Source organism: Meriones unguiculatus, chromosome 7, assembly GCF_030254825.1.
Source record: "Meriones unguiculatus strain TT.TT164.6M chromosome 7, Bangor_MerUng_6.1, whole genome shotgun sequence".
Taxonomy (NCBI): domain Eukaryota; kingdom Metazoa; phylum Chordata; class Mammalia; order Rodentia; family Muridae; genus Meriones; species Meriones unguiculatus.
The window spans coordinates 87,527,669-87,546,299 of NC_083355.1; the positions used below are offsets into that span (position 1 = coordinate 87,527,669).

Here is an 18,631-nt window from a genome sequence, read left to right on the forward strand (position 1 = left end):
AGATTACTGGATCTGTGTTGGGAATAAAAATGTGGTTAGAGTTTTAGTGCTTCAGAAAATTGGGCATGGGCACGATCCACACCAACTGGCCAGGCAGAGTCCAATGCACATTTCCTTCCTTCCTTCCTTCCTTCCTTCCTTCCTTCCTTCCTTCCTTCCTTCCTCCTTTCCTTCCTTCCTTTCTTTAATTTGAGACAGGGTTTCTCTTTATAGCCCCATCTGTCCTGGAACTCCCTGTGTAGGTCAGGCTAGCTTCATACTCAAAAAGGTCCACCTGCCTCTGCCTCCTGGGTGCTGGGATTAAAGGTGTGGATCACCACATCTAGTCAGTGCACATACTCTAACTAGGGGTATGTTAGTTATCTGGGATGTTAGGTATATGGGCTATGCCGAACATTTCTCTCTAGGAGATGTGATTTGAACTCTGAACCCTGCGAAGCCCCGTATGCCTAGTTGTCTACAGAGGTCTGGAAATCAAGTTTGGCTCTCATGGGTTCCCATCAAGCTGTGCAGCTCACACACCCAGAGCTTTCTCCTTTGTATGGGGCTGGCCCCTCAGCTGGTGGAATCCCACCAGTCACCCTTACTGCACTTCTGCCTACTTGAGCAACTGGCTACTTCTACTTTCCTTGGAGTCAAATAGGTTCCTTTTCTTGGACTGTGAAGGCCACCCAAGTGATCTTGAACTGAAACACGAAACCGGAGCTAATGCCTGTTTGAGATGAAATAAGCCAGTTGTCTGCCCCTTACCTTTATGTGATTGCTCATGGCTCCTCACTTTATGGGAATACTGTGTGTAATGAGATGTATGAGAAGCCCTTTGAGAGAGATGAACAGATACAAGAGGGTCATTTTTTGCTATGAGTAGGAGAGGCTGCATTTTTTTTTTTTTTTAAAGAATGACCTTTAGAACAGACAAACAAGAACAGATTCTGGTTTTGCAACATACCTGCTGTGTTTTTTTTTTTTTTTTGATAGGTTGAAACCTCTCTGTGAGCCTCCCTGGTAAAATGATGTTGGTGATGCTTCACTTGGAAGGTGCTTACCAGAATTAGAAGTCCCAGGGATAAAGTTCCTACCAAGGAAGTACCTGGCACACAGTAGGTGCTCTATAAATAGTGGCTATCATTACAGCTGTTATATGTCACAACCATAGCAACAACGATGCCACACACTCATTCTGAGTGCCCCTCCCCCTCCTCCCAAAGAGCTAAGCTTCTCTGTTCCTGTCTGCAAGGTGTTAAGGCCTGTACACTCCTGGCTGGATTCCCAGCAAAGAAAGGCATACTTTGCCTCCGGGGCTCTTTCCTAAGGAACTGGACAACTTCTCTGCTTTGCCCAAGACTCTCCTAACTGTAGTGCTGGGAGTGTCACACATTAGGAAACCTCTTAGTCACTGGGAAGCTGCAATTCGTGGCTTTTCTACTTTTCACTGGGGTTAGCCCAACCCCTCTGGCATAGGTATTAGGCTGCCTAGATAGTAGAGTATTACAATTTGTTTTGGAGGCTACAGGATGCAGCTCAATAGTAGTCAGCATGCCTTTGCACCTCAGGAGCCCTGGCTTCTACCCTTTTTATTTGTGGGGGGGGGAGGTCCTGAAAATATATATTGAAAACATCTAATTGTGAATGTTAAATGTACATTTAACTGTGAATTGTATGACAAAATAAAGCTACTACATTAAAAGATATTTTAAAGTTTTAAAATGCACGTTTATGTATCTGTACACACGCGTGCACACACACACACACACACACACACACACACGCGCACAAAAGCACGCACTCATGCATCTCTACCACCACACACAGGTGTAAGTCAGAGGAATAATTGAGGAAGTCAGTTTCCTTCTTCCTCTATATGTGTTCTGAAAACCAAGCTCAGGTCATCAGGCTTAGTGGCCAGTACCTTTCCTGGATGATCTATCTGTCTTGCCAGCCCCAAAGTTTCAGCCCCACGGTTTTTAAATAGAACTGGAAGGACAGGATGGCAGATGCCTGTAGTCCTATCTTTCAGGAGGTAGTTGAGAAGATCAGTTTAGCCTGGGCTACAACAGAATCTGCTTCAACAAACAAACAAATGATGCCAGGAGGCCAAGGAAATATAGCGTACATAAAGACCTGGGTTTGGAACTGGTAGTGGCACATACCTTTAATCCCAGCACTTGTGTATTTGTGTGGGGGCAGAGGCAGGCAGATATCTGTGTGTTCAAGACCAGGTCAGCCTGGTCTACAAAGTGAGTTGCAGGACAGCCAGGGCTACACAGAGAAACCCTGTTGGGGGGAGGGGGCAAAAAACCAAAAAGCCTAAATTTGATTCCCTAGCACCATAAAAACCCAAAAAAGCCTCCTCCTTAAACCAATGTTCCTCTTATGCAAATTTAGTCCAAATTATTACTTACTCTTTCACAATTTCATATGTGTGTGTGTGTATATATATATATATATATACTTATATATACACATATATGATACACTTTGATCATATTCCCCAGCCCCATAATCTTCTCATCCCTAGACACCAAACTTTTTCTTCTTACCAGCACATCTCTCTCCTACTTTCATGGCTTTTTTGGTATGTGGGTCCTATTTCATTGATTGGGGCAGGAACATGGATTGGGGCACAAATCACTCTTAACCGCCATCTTGGGATATCTTATCAACTGTAAAAAATCCAAACCAAACCAAACAACAACTAACACTCTAAGCCAGAGGGTACCATCCTCATTTTGCAGAAGAGTAGAGCAAAGGCTTAGTATAAGCAGGCTATAAGATCTTTCGCCCAGTTCGCCCAGGACTATAGGGAGCATGGGAATGGTAAGCTATGAGGGGTAGGAAGGAGGGAAGAGGTTGGTGAGCCAGTACTGAGCAGAGAGAAAAGGGGTTTGCCCTGGTCCTCATCCTGGCAAATATAAACAAAGGGAAATAAGTGTGGAAGTGAAGGTAAAACCAGAGCGCCCCAGAGGGGCAGAAGGAGAAGTGCTGAAGTGAGGAAGGGTGAATTGAAACAAACCACTGTAGGTAGGGAGCAGCTGGTGAGGTCTCAGAGGCTTGACAGATGGTGGCTTGTTAGAGATCTGCCAGCGGGGTCAGGGGCTTGGGTGTCAGTTGTTGAGAGGGGTGATGTGATTGGATTTCTACCAGATTGTAGAGAGCCCTGGGCACAATCTGTGCTGGGGACTTTGTTCTCAGGTGGTGGACTCTGGTAGGTAATAAGTAACGATCCCATTTCATATCATGAGACGTGGCAGCATTACATTTATGATGTAGCAACAAAAACAGTTTTATGGTTTGGGGTCACCACAACATGAGGAACTGTTTGAAAGGGTGGCAGCGTTAGGTTGAGAATCGCTGCTCAGGAGGAAGGGTGTGTTGTGGTGGTAATTCACAGCACCTTTATTGAAAGCTTTCTAGGTGAAAGGCCCTGAGGTGTAACTTCGTTCAAAGGGCACTTGGCAAAACGAAACTCCCTCCCAGCTCCCACCCAGTAGAGCCTAGATAGGGCACTTGCCTAGAGGAAAAAAAAAAGGGGGGGGCGCAACCGGGCTAAGAGTTCTGCCTGATTTGTGAGCCACTGATTTTCAAGAAGCGACTCAACATTTATTGAGCACCTCTGGGACAGGCCAAGTCCAAGGACCTAGACAAAGAACTACAGTTTCCACTATCGTGTGGCCAGCGCCTCTGTAGTGAGAGGTCACTGTTAAATGGATGCAGCCGGCCAGTGCAGTTTGCTAACCAAAGATGCGCTTGAAAGCCATTCAGCGAGACTCGGAAGCAGAGCAAAGCTAGGAGGCAAGCCTGCAGGTCCGGGCTCCGCAGCCTTTGCTGGAAGTCAGTTTCCTCACTTTGAGATCTATCAGGTGCACAGAAATAGCACTCAGGGACAACCATTACAAAATTCCCGAAGCCCACCCCAGCTTTATAGAATCAAAACGGCTGGATCCACATTTCCACACCCACCTAACCCTTCGGGGCACTTTTGAGGTAGTTAAGTTACACACCTTAACCTAGAGTACTACTTAATAGGGACATAACAACCTGCTTCGGAGATGCAAGCGATTCAAGTCCTAAATGGGCAACGTGTGCGAAAGAGCCTCTTAAACAGCAATATACTTCTTTGCAAATGACAGTAATTAAAACAGCCAAATAATAACCGGACAATAACAGTAAAAGGACTGCGGGGCGCTCTAGGAAGGAGGCGAATTACCGTCTGCACCGCAGCCGGCGCAGTCAGGGCGACTGTCTCTTTAAGGCCCACCCCCCGCACCTCCCTCCCCCCCAGGGGCGTGTCAGAGGAGGTCAGCGGCGCGTGCGCGCGACTCCTTGGGGCGGCCGCAGCGGCGCGACGCCGGCGCTTGTGGCGTGTGCGTTTGGCCCCGCCCAGGCCCCGTCCCTGCCCTCCCCCACCCCCCTCCGCGGGGCCTCCCCCGCCCGCGCTGTCCAGCTGGGCCAGTGACGCTGGCGCAGCCGCCGCCGCCGCCGCCGCCGCCGCGTTCCGTCCTCGGAAGCCCGACCGCGGCCCGCGTCCTCCTCCTCCTCCTCCCTCAGCAGCCGGGACCGGCAGCGCGAGGCCGACCGGGGCACGCGAGTCGTCGCGGGGACCCGGCCGGGAGCGCGGGCGGGCGGGCGCGCGCAGCGGCGGAGCGGATCCGGCGGCGCGGGAGCTGCTAGCGCCCCCTTCCCGGAGGTCTCGGCGCCGCTCCCCCCCCCCCCCGGTGAGTTGTCACGGCCGCCGGGGCCGGAGGGCCGGCTTTGTGTCCGCGGCGCGCGCGGGGCTGGCTGTCAGGGCGCGGGCGGCCACGCACCCCCGCGGGGACGCGGCGGGCCTCGGCGCGGACGCTTGCTCCTGCCCCGGCCGGTGTCAGTGCTGCGAGCCGCGCCGAGGCTAAGCCGGGCCGGGGCCGCTCGGAGGCCGGCGGGGTGGCCGTGGGGCCGGGGGAGCCGAGGCTCGTCCCCCCGGCTCGGCGGAGCCCGCGGCGGGCGGAGGCCCTCCGTGCGTCCGCGCTGGCCCTCCCTGCACGCACGCCCGGCGAAGCCGAGGCCCCGCACGGCAGGACGGGCTCGGCCGAGGTGGGTTTCCTGAGGAAATCTTGCAGCCGCTCGCGAGTGCGTGAGAAACTTTTCTTATTATGTGGGCTGGAGCTCGCGGAAGCCACTTCCTGTTCGGTTTGGTTTTTGATGCATACAGACTTTGCCTTTTTGAGCCTCTGAAATCCCAGATATTGGTGAGCCTCACGGTCCCTCGCGGTGGTGACTGTGTAGCCACCGTGGGGGAAAAACTTACCTTGTAACGGGATTGGGAGGGCAGCAAGGCCCAGGGAAAGAGGCGTCAAGTTCATTGGGAACTTCACGGCTCGGCAGAGGCCTGATGTTGTTGCGCTGCACTTCTATGGTGACAGGGCAGTATGCTGCCCTTTGTTGCTCTTGCTGACTGGGGTTTGAAGTCCTCTGTACAGAGATGTACGGGAACATAATCCGGTTCAGTTAAGCCATGGGTATTCACTCTTTTCTAGATCTGCAGCGTCTTTCCACTTTTTCCACTGTGATCAATTTGCTTTTTGCTTTTAGAACCTCTTTGGTTAAAAAAAAAAAAAAAATGAGACACACACACTTACTTTTCGTGTTCTGGGAATTCTACACCCAGATTGTCACCATCTAGTGGAGACTAGTAGAGACATGCCCTTGGCATTGACTTCTTAGTTTTCTGAGCTTTGCAGCTTTCAGTAGATGCATATTCTGCATAGTAGAAATGAGAATTGTCTGAGTTGGAGGGTGTTGCTATTGGGGCGCCCCTTCCCTCTATCATATCTCGCTCCTTCTCTCTCTTCATCTCCATCTAATAAACCTCTTTCATATAAAATCTGCTGTGGACATCAGCGTTTTATTTGGTCCTAACACCTGTACTTCAGTGTAGGAATGTTTTCATAAAGCAGTGATAATGTGGAAAACTTCTTGAGGGGTTATTGTATATCAAGGTTGTGTCTCAAGAGTCTCAGTTAAAAGAAATTAAATTTATTTAGTGTGCGTGAGTTCGAGTGTGTGAGCCTGTGCACATACACACCCGGATGCTGGCGTGGAGGTCAAAGAGCAACTTGCAGGAGCCAGTTTTCTACCTCCCAGGGATTGAACTCAGGTGACCAGGTGTGGAGGCAAGTGCTTTTACACATTGTGCTATCTCACTGGCCCCAGTTTCACTTTTGATCGCGTTTAATACTATTTGAGGCAGGGTGGATATTATCCTTATTTTTCAAGTTGAGACAAAAGCCACACAAGGTAAATAATCTAAGACCATAAATGTAAATGCTGGCATCTCCAGATCTTTCTCACAGAACCAGTATTTGGGGCTGTTTATCTAATTATAAGCATTTCTAACTCCCAGATACACATTAACAGCAGGTTTGCACAAATCTACTTGTTCACCTTTTTTTTTTTCCATTCTATTTCGTGTGATACACAACATAGGCCAGTTGTTTCCTGGTATTATAGGCTGAATAAAACTAAAACCAGACAGGTCTTCATGGTGTTCTGGGTTTTTTATTTTTTTTATTTTACGGGCATTGGTGTTTTGCCTGAATGTTTGTCTGTCTGAGTGTCAAATCTTGGAGTTATAGACAGTTGTGAGCTGCCATATGGATGCAGGGGTTTGACCCACAGGCCTCTGGAAGAGCAGTCAGTGCCCTTAACCACTGAGCCCATCGCTCTAGCCCTGGGTGCTACAGTTTTTAAGTTAGTTTATTTTGGTTTATGGTGGTAGTTTTCATTACTGTTTGCTGCTTCAGGAACTTGTTACCCATTAAGTTAAAAGAGAGGACACTTGTCAGTTTGAGACCTGCAGATGGGATTCCTGTCTATTCTGGATGTTATAGTAGTAGGAATTATATATGGAACAAATCTTCACCCACTGCTCTAGAAAAGCCTCAGGGTGTGGTCCTGAGAGTAAACCCACCAGATGGCAGTTTGTCTTGCTGAGCCCGAGCTTCTGCAGAGCCAGCATCTAGGCTTGTTGAAAAGGTAAAAAGGTGCTGCAGCCAGTCTGGCCGGTGGCAAGACCTCAGCACTCGGTTTCCTGGCTGGTCTCCATGGTGTGGTGATTGAACTGAAGCTCTTATGTAATGGTGCATCTTCTGGCAGGGGATTTCCTCCTCTGCTGTTGCAGGGGCAGCAGTTTCTGCTTCACCACTTCCTCCACACACATACAAACATACCCTCCAAAGCTAGTAATTTACTTAGCTTCGAAAAGTAAGTCTTTTTACAAGTTTATTATTACTATTAATCATTATTTTGCACACTTGTGCTTGTCCATTTCTCATACTAAAACTTGCCTTTGGTTGTGCTAGTTTGTAATCTCAGCATTGGGGAGGCCTGAGGGCGGAGGGTCATGAGTTTCACCTAGCTTAGATACATAAACAGTGACACCCTCTGTCAAAATCAGATGGCAAAAACCAAAAGAGCTCTCTACCAAAATATCCTTTGCTCTTACTTCATACTTTTTCTTGTGCTTTTTCTGTATCTTTAGCTCTCTTGAAAACTGTTCAAGCCAGGCATGGTGGTGCATGGTTGTAATCCCAGCACTTGGAGGCAGAGACAGGTGGATCACTGAGTTCGAAGCCAGCTAGGTCTACAAAGCAAGTCCAAGATAGCCAACTCTACACAGAGAAACCCTATCTGGGGGGAAAAAAAAAAACAAAAGAAAACTGTAAAACTATTTACTTTTGGTATCTTCTGTAGGCTTAGAGAAGTAATAAAGTATCTTAATAATTCAGTTAGGGTCTGTAGAGATGGCTCAGTGATTGAGTGCATGCTGCTCTTGCACAGGACTGGAATTTGATTCTTGGCACCCAACCAGCTCACAGCCACTCATAACTTTACAGCTTCAAGTGACTTAATGCCTTTTTCTGGCCTCTGAATGCACACAGACACCTACACAGAAACAACAAAATCTTAAAAATGTTGAGGCTGGGCAGGGTGGCAAATGCCTTTAATTCCAGCATTGGGGAGGCAGGGGCAGAGTTTAAGGCCAGTCTCCTCTACGTAGTGAGTTCTAGGACAGCAGGTACTAAAAAGTGAGACCTTGTCTGAAAACAAAGAAAAAGTAAAAAATTCAATGGGGAACATGATTTTCTTCGTTTCAGTACCAAACAGGTGATCTAGGAGAATTAAGCAGAACCAGAAGGAAATGAAGGAAAGCCAGAGAACACATGGGTGTGTTTTCTCTTCTTTCCCTATTACCAATTTATGAGAGGTAGTGGCAGGTCATTGTAGCCCACTTATCTGCCCACATTAAACATTTTACTGAGCTCGTGGATTGACATGGTCTAGTTGAAACTGATGAGCAAAATTCATTTTCCTTCCTCTACCTGTCTTGAAATCATGAGATTCCTGCTGAGATCATTCTCGAGTAGTAGAAGAATGGAGAAAAGGAATCATGCAGCTTTTTTTTTTTTTTTTTTTTTTTTTTTTTATGTTGAAAGCAAGGATTGCTGTGTTGCAGACTTGAATGTAAAGATTATGACATTTGTGTTAAGGGCAAACATTAAAATAAAAATATGACAAGCGTTTCCCTGAAGATTGTAACAAAGTACCTGAGATGTGGGAACTCATTAAGAAGAGAAGCTTATTTGGCACACAGTTCTGGAAACCAGGAAGTTGAAGAGCTTGGCACCAGCGTCCTGCATGGTATCATGGCACAGGGTATCACATGGTAAAAACTTGGTAACTTGAGTCAGCATGGGAGCCCCACCCTCAGCATCTCATTTAATCCTAGTTATAGCCAGCCACCTTCTAATCCCACTTCCAGCTAGAATTCATCAATTTGAGGTGTCTGTTCCCTCCTTCCTTCCTTCCTTCCTTCCTTCCTTCCTTCCTTCCTTCCTTCCTTCCTTCCTTTCCTTTTTTGGTTTTTCAAGACAGGGTTTCTCTATGTAGCCTTGGCTGTCTTGGACTCGCTTTGTAGACTAGGCTGTCCTCAAATTCAAAATCCTCTTTAATCCACCACATCCATATGTAATAACAATGATCTTTCACCTAGTCAAATGGTTTTTAGAAAATTCATGCTCATAAGGTATATGGCCACATTGTAGGATACTTAAAAAACTTGAAGCAGTAAAAATACTGTGATGTGGGAGGGCTGTTGGCTTGTTCATGTGAAAAAGAACATAGTTTAGGGCTGGGACTAGAATTTGAAGCTGTTGATCTTGAGACCTAAGAAGCAGTCAAGCAAATCTTGAGTATGAAAATCGTATTTACTACATCATGGCTGAAATTCATGTAAGTAGACATTGTTCTTTTGGTTGATGTGTGTTCACCAGTGTCAGCCTGTAAAATTTTTTTAGGTGAGAAGGGAGAGGTCCATCGTGCATCTCTTATCTGTGCATGCCCACCCCCTTGAGGTTTGTTTTTTAGCTGGAAAGCATCAATGTTCCTTTATTTGCTCTTTGTCTTTTGTCTCTCAGCTGGGTGTAAAGGTCTCTAGGGGCCTAGTAGATCTGGAAGTGCTGCTGAGCTGAGTTACCGAAAGGCTAGCTGCTGCTCCCAAGACTGCAGACAGTTGAGTCTGAAGGCACTGGGTATAAGAAAGAGTAACAGGGAGTACAGCAACTGTGGTGGAACTGAGTGGGGTTTCAGACTCTGGTGATGTCTGTGATGTGTCTCCCTCCTAGAAACAGATGAAGGCTGTATGCCAAGAATTCACTCAGTACTCCCAAAACAGGATGTTAGTGAGGCATTCTCTCAAGCAGAAACAGATGTAGTTGCCTGTTACTGTGGCCAGTGTTGAGAGAGCTCTAAAAATTACCTGGTAGCTGTGTGCCTTGATCTATCCCCTCCCAAGTACTGGTACAAGTATTTTGTTTTTATTTTTTATTTTTTTGTGACTTGGGAAAAGTCTGAGATGCTTTATGATAGCAGCAGACTCAGTGCCTTTGCAGACTACAGAGGTGGTGACTGATAGCTCTTTATTGCTTGGATCTTTTATGTTGCAAAGTAAATGGTTTGGGATTCTTTTTGCCAGTAGTTGGAGATTGGGAGCAAAACTTCAAGAGAAGAGATTTGTATAGTGACTCTTCCTGATTTCCTTTTCTTACCAACTTTTTCTCAAGGAGAACCTTGTACCTAATCTGCCCAAATCCAGCTACCGCCAGTATTGACATGCCTGCACACCCGCACAAGTTTAAGGTCAGAATGGAGTTAACCTGTTACTTAGACTGTCCTTGCTGAAGTTCTTTTTGGCCAGACTTGGTTTGGCTTTTGACTGGACTGTGAGTGGAGCTGACTTCTTCCATAGGATAGCTGCATCTTAGTCCAGTTCTTCCCCCTTTGGATTGTTCTCAGTAGATCTTTGTAAGCTAAGTGGGTAGGGGTCTGAAGAAGGGAACAAGGACCTGGGCTGCTTATTTTCATCTTAAATTGTAATTGTCTCTGCAGAGAGTTTGAGGGAAGTGCTATATGTACACGAAGGGGAGTTTTTCCTTCCATTGCCATTGAAGTGGGAAAATATTACAGAAAAGTTGGAATATACAGGGAAAAAAACTGTGCAACCCAACATGTCTTTTCTGTGTATTCTATTTCTTCTAACTTTTGTGATAATCCCTAAGCATTCAGTTTGAATTTTGTCTTTTCTCAGCATTATTCCATAACCATTTTCCTGTGACTCATCCTTAATAGTTAAAATGGCTTTATATGGTATGATAGATAGATAGATAATTTCTACGTTTACTCAAGGAATATTTTTTGGCATTTAGCATTTTATTTTGTCATGTGCGCCCCCCTCCCTTTTAAGAAATGGCTTCATTGGATTATAACATACAGATTATAAAAATTCACCCGTATGGCTTCTTTCACTTAGCTTGGCTTATTTCCCATAGCATGTTTTTGAGGTTTGTGTTATAGCCTGTATCTGTCATTTATTGTGTTCATTACTAAGTAATAATTCTTTGTATAGATGTACCACTTTAAAATTTTTTCTTATTTTGTGAGACAAGGTCTCCTTGTGTAGCTTTGGCTGTCCTGGAAATAAATATGTTTACCAGGCTGGTCTCAATTCACAGAACTCTACCTGCCTCTACTTCTGAGTGTGAGATTAAAGGTGTGTGCCACCATACCCAGTCTATACCACTTTGCTTATGCGTTAGTTGATAGACATTAGTATGCATAATGCAACCTTTTTTAGCATATTTGTAGGGTTGTATAAGATCACACCAGTCTAAATTTAGACTGTGCTCATCTGCTTTCTCTCTGTTTTACCTACTTGGACATTTCATATTATTGTAATTATGGTATGTAGTCTTTAGTAACTGGCTTCTTTCAGTTCCAGTTTTTTGTTTTTGTTTTTGTTTTAAGTATGTATGGCTGTTTTGCCTGTGTACCATGTTCATGCAATACCCTCTGAGGCCAGAAAATGGTGTTATATTTCCTGGGACTTGAGTTACAGACAGTTGTGGGCCACCTTGTGGATGCTGAGGATCAAAGCCAAGTCCTGGAAGAAAAACTGGTATTCTAGGCTCTCCAGCCCCACCTAACTATTGTTAAGGTTTATTGGTGTTGTAGCATTTGTCTGTGTTTCAGTCCTAGTTTATTGTCACATACACCTTACTTAAATATCAGCTGATGGACATTTGCATTGCTTCCACTTTGGTTTTGATAGTATTTCCAAGAACATTGTTTTTGTTTACTATAGCCATGTATAAAATTTGAGATCCTCCTGCTTCAGCCTTCCACGTGCTCGATTATAGGCATGCACCACCACAGACAGCTAAAAACACTTTTGTGTAAGTTTTTGGGTGCATGTGTGTTTTCATTTCTTAGGGCTATATTTTAAAGCTACATTCATATTTCTGATTTTAGGTTAACCTACTTGGTAATGCAGTTTGTTTGAGGAAGAATAATGTTAGAACAAATCTCTTGGTCTTGATCTGTTGTGATTGCCCTAAAATCTTTGGTACAAAACCCAATGATGAGTGTTGGCATAATATAGTATCTGAATTTAGTGCACATATACTTCTTCTCTGAAAATACTCAACCTTTTGAAATTGTAAAGTGTCACTGTACTTTTCAGAGAGGCCTTTACCCAGTATGCCACAGTGCTTTCATTATGAAGTGTGATCTGTAGTTCCAGAAGTTTTTTCTTTCCTTGTAAAAATTGTCCTGGAATTTTGTGTACCTGCTGGGGAGTCAACCAGTAAGATAGAGGAAGATGTAAAGTGGCTATGAGTGCAGTGAATATGCAGATCTGAAAAACCCTGCTCTTTAGAGAAGTGTTCACCGCCCTCATACAGGTGGACTTTGGCTACTGCTGAGTTAAAAAAAAAAAAAAGAAAGAAAGAAAGAAAGAAAGAAAGAAAGAAAGAAAAGAAAAAAAAAAAAAGATCAGGCTAGACACCAGAAGGAGCAGATGGTGCTGCTGAGTGTCATTTCCTCTATGGGATCTAATCCTGAGCGTTTACACCAGGCCAGCCATCTTACTGGAATAATGTAACAGCTTGTCTCTCTTTTGCCTTGTCCTAGTCTGAAGTAGCCTTCATGATCAACAGCAAGTTTTGCTTTTCTTGCTTCTAGATCATTAGTAAAAACTCTTGAAGCTACACACTTAGAAGCCACCTAGTTATTTTATCAGAGTGTCAAGACAATTTCTTTCTAAAGAAACAGGTCAGGGTACATGCCCTCCAAGACAGATAAAAATGAGAACTTTAGTTAGCCTTCTCTGGGTTCCTGTATCTGAAATCAAGCCAAAGACTAGTCCTTCTGGAAAGTTCTTCAAGATGTGTATGTATAAATATTTATGAATACAGCTATAACTTAACCTGGCAGAGTTGATTGTCTAAAATGGTGGTATCTGAAGTAGGCCCTGCTGGTAATACAAATTTATTCCCAAGTATTAGAGTTTCAAGAGACCCAGTGGTAAGTCAAATTATTTTTAAATTTTATTTATTTATTTTAATTTTTGAGATGAGCTCTATTTGGAACTCACTATGTAAACTAGGCTGACCCAGAATTCTCTAGAGATTCACCAGTTCTTTTTTTTTTTTTTTAATATTTATTTTATGTATATCAGTGCTCTGTTTTCATGCACACCAGAAGAGGGGATCAGATTGCATTACAGATGGTTGTGAGCTACCATGTGTTTGCTGGGAATTGAACTCAAGACCTTTGGAAAAGCAGCCAGTGCACTTAACCTCTGAGCCATCAACTCTAGTAGGTCTCACATGTTTTTTTAATCCACCTGCAATGCTAGGTTTAAAGGTGTGTGCCACTATACTGGCATAAAATTTTTGTCTGTAGTAGGTTTCTGGATTCTTGTAGATTCTTGTGCAGCAAACCAAGTATATGAAGAGAAACTGTAGGTTCATTAAAGTTGGAAAAATTGGGACTTTGAATGCTGAGATCCTTCTCTTGTAGAAAAGAAAAATGAGAACTGGAGGCTCAGAGCTTACTTTGAAAGGATCAGTAGAGAAGCCAGGCTCCTACTCCAGTATGATCACTTTGTTTCTTGTCCTCCTCTGGGCCTATCTTTAGAAAGTAGATTGAGTCCTCAGCCAAGTTTGTGATTCATATTGCTTTGTTTTGTTCTGAATAAACTCATGTTCTTCTATGGTATGTTGTTGTTTTTGAGACAGGATATGTCACCAAGTCTGGCCTGAAACTGGCAAGTAGCCAAGGGTGACCTTGAATTGTGATCTTCCTGCCTGTACTTCCCAAGTAATAGATTATAGGCTTGTATCCTGTTTTATAAGGTACTAGGGATAAAACTGATGGCTTCACAAACGCTGACAAACATTCTACCATCGGAACTACCTTAGCCTCTGCAGTGGTGGCTTTGCGTCTAATAGCAATAAAGGGGAATGTGTCTTTATGATGTTTGAAGAAGCACTTTGAAAAAGAGACTATTTTTGTTTTTTAAGAGTGTGTGTGTTGTGAGGGCCTGGGTGGAGTATGTGTACTTGAGTACATGCACCCAGAGGCAAGAAAAGGATGTTGGTTTCTTGGCGCCTGGAATACAGGTGGTTGGGAGCCATCCAAAGTGGTTGCTGGAAATTAATGTCTGGTGCTCTGCAAGGGCAATGCATGCTCTTAAGTGCTGAGCCATCTCTCCAGCCCAATGGAATACAGGCTTCTTAACCATTTCCCCCCTCTGTTCTGTGCTTTTTTTGTGATTCAGAAATGCCATTTGACTCCAGGCCAGTGGATTGTGTCTTCTGTTGTTTTTTATTTTCCTTAGGTCCTCCAGGTGAGACAGTGGCTTGTGCAGTTAGTATCCTAGATATAGTAGGATTATTTGAAGATTGAGAGGAAGCAGTCTTTTGGAAGAATCCCACAACCCCACCACCTAATTTATTACCTATCCCCCCCCCATGCCAGTCCTTTTCCCCCATTTATCAGACAAAACCCCTTCATAGCTGTGGGGTTGACTTCCTCAGGCTTACTTTATGTGGTAACAAGTATCCACTTGAAAGCAGTGTGAACACACATCTGTAACTATGTGTCTCTAGTCATCTGGGAAAGAAACAGCTCACATGTTCTCTTTTTCCCCATCCTTGAAAGCTAATAAATGAACTCTATCTGTTTTCTATTTGGTAGGTGATGTTGTTTTGGTTGGTGTTCTGAGGGCATTTTTAGATCATTAGTGGATTATATACTGACTGGTGTGTATCTTTAGCAGTCCTTGATTATTTCTCATCCACCTGCAGATAGAAACTCTGCTGTAGGAAGGCCGTCTTCCTCCTTGTTTAATCCTATGGGGATTTTGCTTGTTACACAGCAGGATAGCAAGAAAAACAGGCTCTGGGTTTCATAAGAGTTCGGGGCTCACCTTTATTTTATTTTATTTTTTTATTACATGTACCCTCAAGTTATAATAATTTGTGAGCAGATAGTCAGCTTGGGCTTTGGACTGGTGAGAAGCAGGTAAATAGTTACTGAAGAAACCAAAAAGGAGTAAGTCTAGTTATTTATTTATCATGTAGTAAATACATGGGCTGGGTGCCTTATAGATTGTGTGCTTGTTTGTTTGTTTGACATGGGGTCTTATTGTGTAGCTCTGGCTGTTCTGGAACTCACCATGTAGACCAAGCTGGCTTATTTTTAGGAATATAGGTAGAGAGTTGTAGCGAGAACAGATGTCAGAGCCATTGGTGGCACCTTTAATAAGGAAGATACAGATAGGATGGTGTTAAGGTGACAAGATAAGGAATTTTTCAAGTAATGTGTCTGAACTCATTTAATTGTACAAGAATTTATTGAATGTCTTCTCTCATATTCTTTGAAGCACAGTTTAACACTTGATGCATTATTTGAATTGTTCTCCAGTGTTTTAGTTAGTCTTTTCTTATGCACATTTCAAGCCCCTTAAATGCGTTTAAATTTCCCGTCTATGGGCTAGACAGCAATATAAGCAAATATAGCAGCAAAAATTTCTGCATTTTACAGGTTGTTCTTACACAAGACATTTCATATATCTTTCATGTGTGGATTCAGCCTATCTTACATTGCCAATTTGGGGGGAGAAAAGTGTGTCTACATTGGGCAACATTTAAACTTTTTTCTTATTACTCTCTACATAATACATCATGACAATTATGTTACTATATCTTATATCTTATATATTATAACTATATCTATTATTATTGTAGACTTATTTAATGTTTATGGGAGGATATTTGTAAGTAACTACTCTGCTATTTTTAAATAAGGTTTTCAGATTTTGATATCCACGAATCAGTGGATCTTGGAACCAGTAATCTTTGTGAATACCAAGGGACAGCTGTACTTGAATTTTAGTCCTGGTATACAAATGGGAAAAGCAAAACCTTTGACAATGAGTTGAAATTTTGAAAAATTTATGTCTGTGAGTGTTTTGCCTACATGTATGTATATACATCACCTGTATGTTTTGGGTCCTCAGACAAGAAGAGCTCATTGGATTCCTCTGGAACTGGAGGAAGTAGCAGGTGGTTGTAAGCTACATGTAGTTCCTGGGAACTAAATCTAGGTCCTCTGTAAGAGCAGCAAGTGCTCATAACCACTGACCATCTCTCTGTCCCCCTTCCCCGGAGGCATTCGGCAGTTACTCTACTTAATGTAATTGGGATATTGACTCAGACTTAAATCCAGCATTGGTAGCTCATCCTGGGAAATGGAAACTTCAAGGGATTTCAGATCCATAAAACTTATTTGCTGAGTAACAGCAGTGTAATAGCAGTAGCTCCTTTGCTATTCCTCTAACTCAGTACAGGAGTCCCAAAGTCAGTATGTTTTTATGTACTGATGGGACAAAAATTCAAATGTGGGGCTGGAGAGATGGCCCAGCATTGTTGGGCAACTTATATAACTGCTTGTAATTCCAGCTCTAGGGGCATCTGATGCCAGTGGCCTATGCAGGCACTGGCACTCATATACCTTGTGGGCAAGTATATACCCACCCACAGAGACACACACATTAAAAATGATTAAAAAAAAAAACAAATTGGAGAAGTGTGAATGAGTATATAATGTGAAAAAGCAGCCTTCTATAAATATCCTTAGGAAGAATGTTTCCTTATATTTTCAGAGTTCTCAGGGTTTTGTTTTTTGGAGGAGGAGGAGGAGGAAAGTCCTCAGGGCAGAAATACTATCTCAAAGTCTTTGTGGTTGATAGATCACATAGGAGTAAAACAAAGCAGAAATTCCAAGTTTATTAGGTTCTAAACACTGTGCCGTGGGGATTTGAGTGGCTCAGCAAACTAGCCCCAAATTATTATTGTTGGAATCCTGGTTCTAACTGTCCCTTTGCAGTCATCTGATTGACTCTTCAGCCTGGTGGTGTTTCCAAACTTACGAGGGTTTCTGAAGACATGTTCTTCCCTTTGATGTTGCCAGGAGGGGACCAGCATGGTCTCTGATGCTAAACCATTGTCCTTGTATTGTTTCCGGATGCTGGAGATGAGACTGTGAGCTGCAAGGACATTATAGAAGGTCTTGCTTGAGCTGTGGTAGCCTAGAATAGAAAGGATATGAAGGAGTGCCAGCGTTCTTGGACCAGAGGTGTACTTGGGCAGCCTGCCTGCTTTTCCCATTTGTTGGGAAAGTGGAGGAGTAAAACTGGCTGTGGGCCAGGTGCAGTTTCCCTGTTCCTCTGTCCTTTGAAAATGACAGTTGTTTCTAGAAGAGAGTTCTTAGTAGGAGGCAGCAGAGAAGAAGGTAGTGGGCTTAGAGTACCGTGCTTCAGTCTCAGCTCTTCTACTTGAACTGTGTAACCTTGAACAATTGAACTTTGATTTTCGGGGTTTTAAAAATTTGTTTGAGATGAGGTCTCACTATGTAGTCCAGGCTAGTCTCAAAATCTTGGCAATCATCCTGCCTTAGCCTTCCTAATGCTGAGACTATAGGCAGTCATCATTATGCCCAGCTGATTCTTCAGTTTATAGTTTGTAAAATGGAATTGATATTAATGTGATCTCTAGAAAGGTAGCGTATTAACAGAAAGTTTAACTTCATCTTCCTACTTTCTTTCTTTTTCTTTTCTTTTCTTTCTTTCTTTCTTTTTTTTTTTTTTTTTTTTGAGACAGGTCTCACTATGTGTAACTCTATCCTAGAACTTGCTGGATAGACAAGGCTGGCCAAAAACTCACAGAGATTTATCTGCTTGCCTTTACCTCCAAAGTGATGGCATTAAAGGCGTGTACCCCCCATGCTTGGCTAAACTATAATTTCCTCAACTACTTTTCTGGGTTACTTGAATTTTTTACTAGTAGTATGTATAACTTGAGTAACTTAATAAAACCACAGTAAATAAAATTGAAATGAAAATAAAATGGGCATATTCAAAACTGAAGGCACAGTTCTGATAACTAAAAGATAATCAAATTGCAGTGTGAGGAAGATGTGATAAAAGCAGCTGACCCCTGCTTCCATACCTTTAGAGTTGTCTACATGGCTGTATGTGTCTTTCCTAAGCCGCAGCTTCTTCGACTGAAAATAGGAGTTAATAATTGCATGTACCATAGGCTGTGGGTTCTGAGAATTATATGAAGAAGGATATGTAAAGTGCCTGGCCTGGTATCTAGCACATGGGAAGTGTTCAGCTAATGTTGGTGTTCTCAGCTCTTATTCTCATGATTGTGGCTTGAAGTGAGGTGGGAACTATACTTTAAAGTTACTGAAGACGAGGCACAGAGTGATTAGGTGACTTGCCTCCCTTCTTCACATTTTTCCTCCTTTCCTATTTCTTTTCTTCTCTTCCTCCTCCTTCATCATCTCTTCTTTTCTCTTCCTCTTCTTCTTTCTCTCTCTCACTTTGTAGACCAGGCTGGCCTCAAACTTAGAGATCTGCCTGCCTCTGCCTCCCATAGTGCTGGGATTACAGGTATGTGCCACCATGCCTGGCTCTCTTCATTTTAAAAATAGGACCTTGTTATAGAGCCACCACACCTGACTTCATGTGTAGGGACCCTTTCTTTTTTTATTTTTATTTTTAATTTTTTTTTTGTAGGGGCCCTTTCTTAAGGCCAGATTTTGGGTTCCAGTAGAAATAGTGCTAATACTTATGTGGTGTCTGGAAGTACCTGTTCTATCAGCATAGGCTGTAGCAAACTGGAGGTCTTGCAGGTGTCCACTCATGTACTGGCCAGGACTGTGGACAGTAGAGCACCATTGGTCTGGC

The 18,631-nt window shown here is 43.5% G+C and overlaps 1 protein-coding gene across 1 annotated transcript in view; it reads left to right on the forward strand.

Moving 5' to 3' along the window:
• Positions 1–4,794: 4,794 nt before the first annotated feature.
• Susd6 (sushi domain containing 6) overlaps positions 4,795–18,631 on the forward strand; it is a 91,820-nt gene continuing 77,983 nt past the window's right edge. Inside the window, exon 1 of the mRNA XM_021633517.2 lies at positions 4,795–5,070. The gene's annotated coding sequence lies outside the window, so the exon portion shown is untranslated. The remainder of the gene's footprint in view (positions 5,071–18,631) is intronic.